We start from the raw sequence: 5,891 nt of genomic DNA on the forward strand, positions 1-5,891 counted from the left end.
CTCTCCTTGGGGACCCTGGGGCCCAGCAGCGCAGGAGGGGAGAGCTCACCACTGTCTTTCAAACCAGGAAGGCCAGCCAGGCTGTCCCTCTGCCCGGCTGCCCGGCAAAGGCCACCAGCATGAGGCCATGGGCCAGCAGTGCCACCCGCCCTAGGAACCACCTGCCCGTCAGTCCAGCCCACGGCTTTAGGCTCTGCCTAATTAGACTCTGAAAGGATTAACATAGGTAACGCCTGGGTTTGATGCGCAGCTTGTCCCAGTATTTCTGAGGTGCTCAGAAGCGCCTGTCCGCAAGGTGCCGAAAGTCTCTGCTAATCATTTATTAACCCTTTATAAGCCTTTTACAGATGCACTGTATAAGAAAGCATGACCTTTCCATTTGCACCCCTCCTCCTCCCCGCTGTCACATGTCCTTGCTGTTGGCTGCTCGGCAGTGGCAGCTCCCACCCCTGAGCAGCAGCACCCTCACCCATGGAATCCGTCTTATACTGCCTCTGCCTGGGACGGTGCCTGCTCCTGTGGGTGATTTCCAGAGTCCACGCTACGCACAGCACATCAGCACTGTGCACTGGTGCATGTACTGCCAGGACCTGCCTCCAGCACGGCACCTCACAGGGAGGAGTGGCCCTAGGATGGGCATTATCCCCCACACTCAGATCATAAGAATGTCTTAAAAGAGCAAGAGATTTTTGTCCCAAACTTCAGGACCTGTGTGCTTTCGCCACTTTGAGCTCTGGTATTCTCCAGGCTTCCTCCACAGTCTTTTAATTTTTGTGTGCAAGAAGGGAGAGTGTTGGGTGTCCAGGTGTGACTTCAGGAAGCTTCGATTTCCCATGTGCACCCGGTGTGAGAACTGAGATAACGACAACAGGACGTGACTCCGCATTGCCTGGTGGGAGTGTTGGACCAGAGCCGCCTGGGGACCACAAGCAGAGTAACAAGCCCAGGTGAAACACGGACTGGGATGTGCAACGTTACAGCAAAATCACAGTGTCACAGCAACACCCAAAATGCAGGTGTGGTACCATTACTGCCATCAGACCGAGAGAAGGACAGTGGCCACCAAATTGCAGCAGCTCCTGGTAGCTGCAGGGAATGATCCCGTGGCAGAAACTGTGCTTGAATGACCTAGGTGTTTTCTGTGAGTTCAGGCAGAATGGTGGGGGATCCACTGCTGTCCCTGTAATAGCAAACTGCGAGGCGTGTGCCCGGGTGACACTGTCCGTTTAATTTTGCACGCTAGAAGAATCAGAGGTTCCCAGTGTCAGAGGTGCGATGTGCAGCTTGCGCAGTCGTCTGAGGCCGCGTGCTCCCGCAGTCACTGCCACTGCTCGTGTGGCACTATGGGATGGGATGACCGCCTCACGGGGTCATCCGATGAATAGGCTGAGCAGCATTCATCTCCTGAACCTGTATTTCATTTTTACAACACACTTACTCCTGGCAGGCCCTTCTGGCCTCTCTGCGCACTGGAGACAACTCAGTCCGGGATGTAATCCATCAGTTCCCCAAATCCCTGTCTGATGCCTGACTGCGGCGATGTCTGAGGAGCAGGAAGAAAGCCTGAGAAGTCTGTGCTTTAAAATAGCCCACTAGTGACCTGCTGCAGTCTGGGGCAGCAACTCTTCCGTAGGCTTGTCACCAGACCTGGTGCAAGGCATGTTGGAGATTGGAGACTGGGAGAGCATCTGGGTCCCAGAGAGGGAGTATTTAAAACAGCTCACTGTCCCGATGAGACTACATCAACCTGACGGTGCTTTTGGCTCTTCTTCTCATTCCCTGGAGGAGAAGGAGTGATCCTGTCTCTATAAAGCACCTTTACATCCATGTAGGAGCTGGCTCGTTAGAGCATTGCTCCTTCCCCAGGAAAACCACACTCCTGTTGGCGTGGTTATCCAGCACATCCACGAAGGGCAGATGAAGCCTCTGCACAGGACCTGCAACATGGCTCCATCAGGTTTCCAATAGTACTTCCCAGGCAACTTGCTCAGTTTTCAACGAGAAGTCAGCTTCAACATTTCACGCTGCTCAAAGGCATCCATGCTTAGGGAAGCCAGTTTTGGTCATGTCGGGAAGCAATGTTCCTGGGGACTGTCACTTCCAGGGTCCTCACGACAGCAGCCATTCCAAAACAGAAGAACTCGCGCAGAGAATCTCACCCATCCTTCCTGAAGCACCTTTATCCTCAAGCTGAAAACACAGCAACACAAACTGGATCTGCTTTGAGCTGTCTGTGGGAAGAAAGGAGCAGACTTGCAGGTCCCAGGAAGGCATGTTCCTCACTCATGAGCTGTGCTGTAAAAGCAGACGCCTGTCTGCAGAGAGCTGCATGCAGAGGACGCATTTGCAGCCCGAACGTGGTCAGCAGTGCTGGGCAGGAGGCAGTGTCTGCAACATTCACATCAGCAGCTGGGATTGCTGTCCCAGGCTGTGGAGGTCCAGCCGGTGAACAGCAGAGTGTATTTTTCTGGTTGTAACACAGATTTCTGGTACAGGTCAGATACAGTTTTTCTGCTGACTCTGAAGAGGACCTGGGCGCTGAGCTCAGCTGGAGGTGTCTACATCTGCATGACAAGTCCCACTCAAGAGCTTTCGCATGTGTTCAACCAAGTTCTTGCATAGTCAAGAAGGAGATGTCAACAAGGACTGTTCCTCTCTGCCAGGGGAGCCTAGTTCCCCTCCTCATAAAGAAGAGACTGAAAGTTGTTCCTTTTCCTCTGAAGGTGGTCCAGGATGGAAAGGCAGACCTTCTGAGATGTCTGCAGATGTATATAATGACATCCCCAACGCTTGCTGGTTACTTCCTTGGGAGAGGACCATCTCACTGGTCCTCCAGCTTCCAGAGTGGCTGTCCTGTCCCATTCACACTCATGCACTCAGATTGGTCCCGGTGGCTCCCTATGGATGAAAGACTTACCTGTCTGCCTGCATGAACACAGGCCTTGCCCTTCACAGACAAGGGCTATGCAGAGAGAAGGAAGATTCCACACACTCACCAACATGTGAGGAGTTACCTGGTGTTACAAGGTGTTGCACATCAGCTTTGGGCACCGGCAACTGGGTTCAAAACATCTGTCTCTGGCGTTAAAGTCCACAGAATTCTGGTTGCTCCCTTCCCAATTTCCTGACAGGCTGGGGAGATGCTCAGGAACACCTTGTTCCCTGCAGTGCTCTCCAGATCACACAGAGCATCCAAGGAGTCCAAAACCAGCACCCAGCCATCCCTGCACGTTTTGGTGCCTCTGGACTGCCGGTGCTGCAGGACTCCATGTCCCTTGGGCTGGAGTCCATTTGTCTTCAAGCAGCTTGTCTATCAACTGCTTTGGACAGAGCACCCCCGTAAAGATGGAGTCTGAGCCAGCTGCCAGCCCTGTTTTATTATTTTGGGTACTAGGAGAATGGGAGATGGGAGAATCAAAGCAGAGGGAGGGAAAAAGGAGGAAGGAGGCTGTTCCCATTTATGGGTGGTGAGAAGCAGTTACAGCTCTCATGGACTTTAATGGAAGGGAACCGTGGCGTGGGGAAAGCGGGGTTTAATGAATTCACTTACAACACCGCACAGAAATGAGTGGAAAGGTCCCATAAACAGCCTGGTTTTATCACACAACCTGCAGACAACCAGGGGAGAAGCACAGTTTACAGCTGCCTGGACTGTTTAAGCTCCCCCTCAAGAGAAGGAGAGCACTAGAGCAAACAGGCAGAGGCGAGGGTGGAGCCAGCTCTGCGCTGAGCTAGGAAAACCTGCTGTTCACAGCCAAGGAGGGATGAGGTTTGTCTGGAAGTACCCTGTGAAAACTCCTGTCTTCAACAGCATGGGCTGATTATGAGCTGTTCGTCCTGCCCTCATGCAGGGTTTGAGCCACTGGGACCCACCTGCTGCCCAGACCAGCACCCTGCTCTCAAGCTCTTTTCTGAGCTGTGGGAGCTGCCTGAAGATGGGGTGCCGGGTGCCTCTGCCCGTTTTCCATTGCTCCCACACCAGGGAAGGGGTGGTAGGGATCCTTGCACACACAGGAGTCTTTCTGTGTCCCTGTGACCTGCCTTTACAGCTGCAGGCTTTATGTCTGTGCCACAGGCTCATGGCTTTATGCTCCTGGCCAGGTCTACTTAGTGGATCCTCCTCCACCTGGGGAGGGAGGAAGGACAGCCCCCTGGGAGCTGCCCTTCTTCTCCTCTCCCCAGGATGCAGTAAAAATTTGCCCTTCTTTGCTGTTCCTTCTCTGGAGGCTCTTGCTTCTCTCAGGGCCGCGGGTGGGTTCCTGTGAAAGGCAGTGGTTTTCTGTAGATGGAGCCTGCGGGGAGCCCTGCAAGGTCTCCACGAAGGTCAAGGCTCACTTCTTCAGGAGCAGGGGTCTAAGGGCTGGACAGATCCTCCTGGCTGCTCTGTCACTGATAGGACCTTCATCCTCCCATGGTCAAACCTAGAAGCCCTGGATGGGGTCTTAGAGGAGCCTATTCCAGGATGACACAGACCCAAGAGTAGAGGAACATTCAGGTCCATGTTTATCAGCCTCCTGGGCTTTCCATCTCAAGCTCACGCTTCTTCTGGGGATCACATAAGCTCACGATCCTTATGGCTTGTCCTAATTTTTGATGGAGGCTTAACAACTCCTGCCACCTCTCCAGGATGTAAAGGGACTGTTGCAGTCCAGGCTTTCATCCTGCAGGCTTGAGACTGTGATGCTGTTTCTCCTGTGAAGAGTCAGGTTTGCTTGATGCGTGCCCAGGGCTAGGGGAAGGCTCCGCGCACAACGTCCTCCGTAGTCAATGTGCCAGGACAAAGAAAGGAACATGTGGAAAATCCTGAGCATAGTCTTTCATATCCCCCCTTCTAGTGACTGCAAACTGGAAAGCTGTGGAGGATTTTAAAACTCAGTTTTATTGTCTTCTATAAGCAAAAAACTGCCATTGTTTCCCCAAGATGAAGTTTTGCAGGAGTTGTTTGGATCTGAATGTGTGCTCTGGGGACTCTAATAAAAACTCAAAATACGAAACTGTAAGATATGGCTTCAAGAAAAAGTATGTTCCATGCACAGTGATTTCTGATTACCCAAAGGCTCTTTTTTTAGCATGTAGCTGGTTTATTTTAGTCTGTGAGATGTGTGTTATCCATGGCCTCTTTTCTACATTGGAGATGCAGGATGCGGAGCCTGCAGTGATGGATGGACACCACCGGGACTGTGTGTTGCCCCTGGGCAATGGCTGTCAGCATCCCAGGGGCTCTGTAAAGTGCAGCACGTGTGGCAGTGAGTGGTCGTATTTGTTCTGGTGGGTCCAGCAGGTGCTGGGAGCACGGGGTAGGGCTTCACGAAGTAGAGGCATGGTCAGAGGTGGCATGGTCAGCGGAGCAGTAAGGGGAGAAGAGAGGACAGGGAAATACTGCTCCCTCAAGCTCTGCCCACTTTACCTTGCCTTGGAGAAGCACCTTTGAAATAATCAGTGTCTGGCGGAGACCCCATCCCAGCCCTGCTCCTGAGACTGTGCTCTTCAGCAGAGATGTTGCAGGTGAGTCAGAGCTCGGTGTCATCACATACAGACAGAGGGTGCTGGATAAATCTTCGCTGTGCCCACCTCTTGAGTTCATCTCCAGACTGTAACAGAGCAACAGAAGCAACAGAGAAAATCCAAAGGAGGGCAGTCGAAATGCTGAGGTGGGTGGAGAAGCTGCTTTATGAAGAACAGGCTAGGAAGGCAGGGACAATAATCTGGAGAGGAGAGGCTGGGAGGTGACATGGTTGAGGTCTTCAAAATTGTATAAAAACAAGCCTCCAGCCCATGCGAGAAATAAATGAGGGTTTTCACAACGAGAATGGTAAAAGGTTTTCATTTTCAGCCATTTTGAGAGGGCAGGGGTCAAAGCAGAGACTTAAGAGGGAGGAGACATCATCATC

This window comes from Buceros rhinoceros, unplaced genomic scaffold (assembly GCF_000710305.1).
Source record: "Buceros rhinoceros silvestris isolate BGI_N320 unplaced genomic scaffold, ASM71030v1 scaffold18455, whole genome shotgun sequence".
NCBI classification, from domain to species: Eukaryota; Metazoa; Chordata; class Aves; order Bucerotiformes; family Bucerotidae; genus Buceros; species Buceros rhinoceros.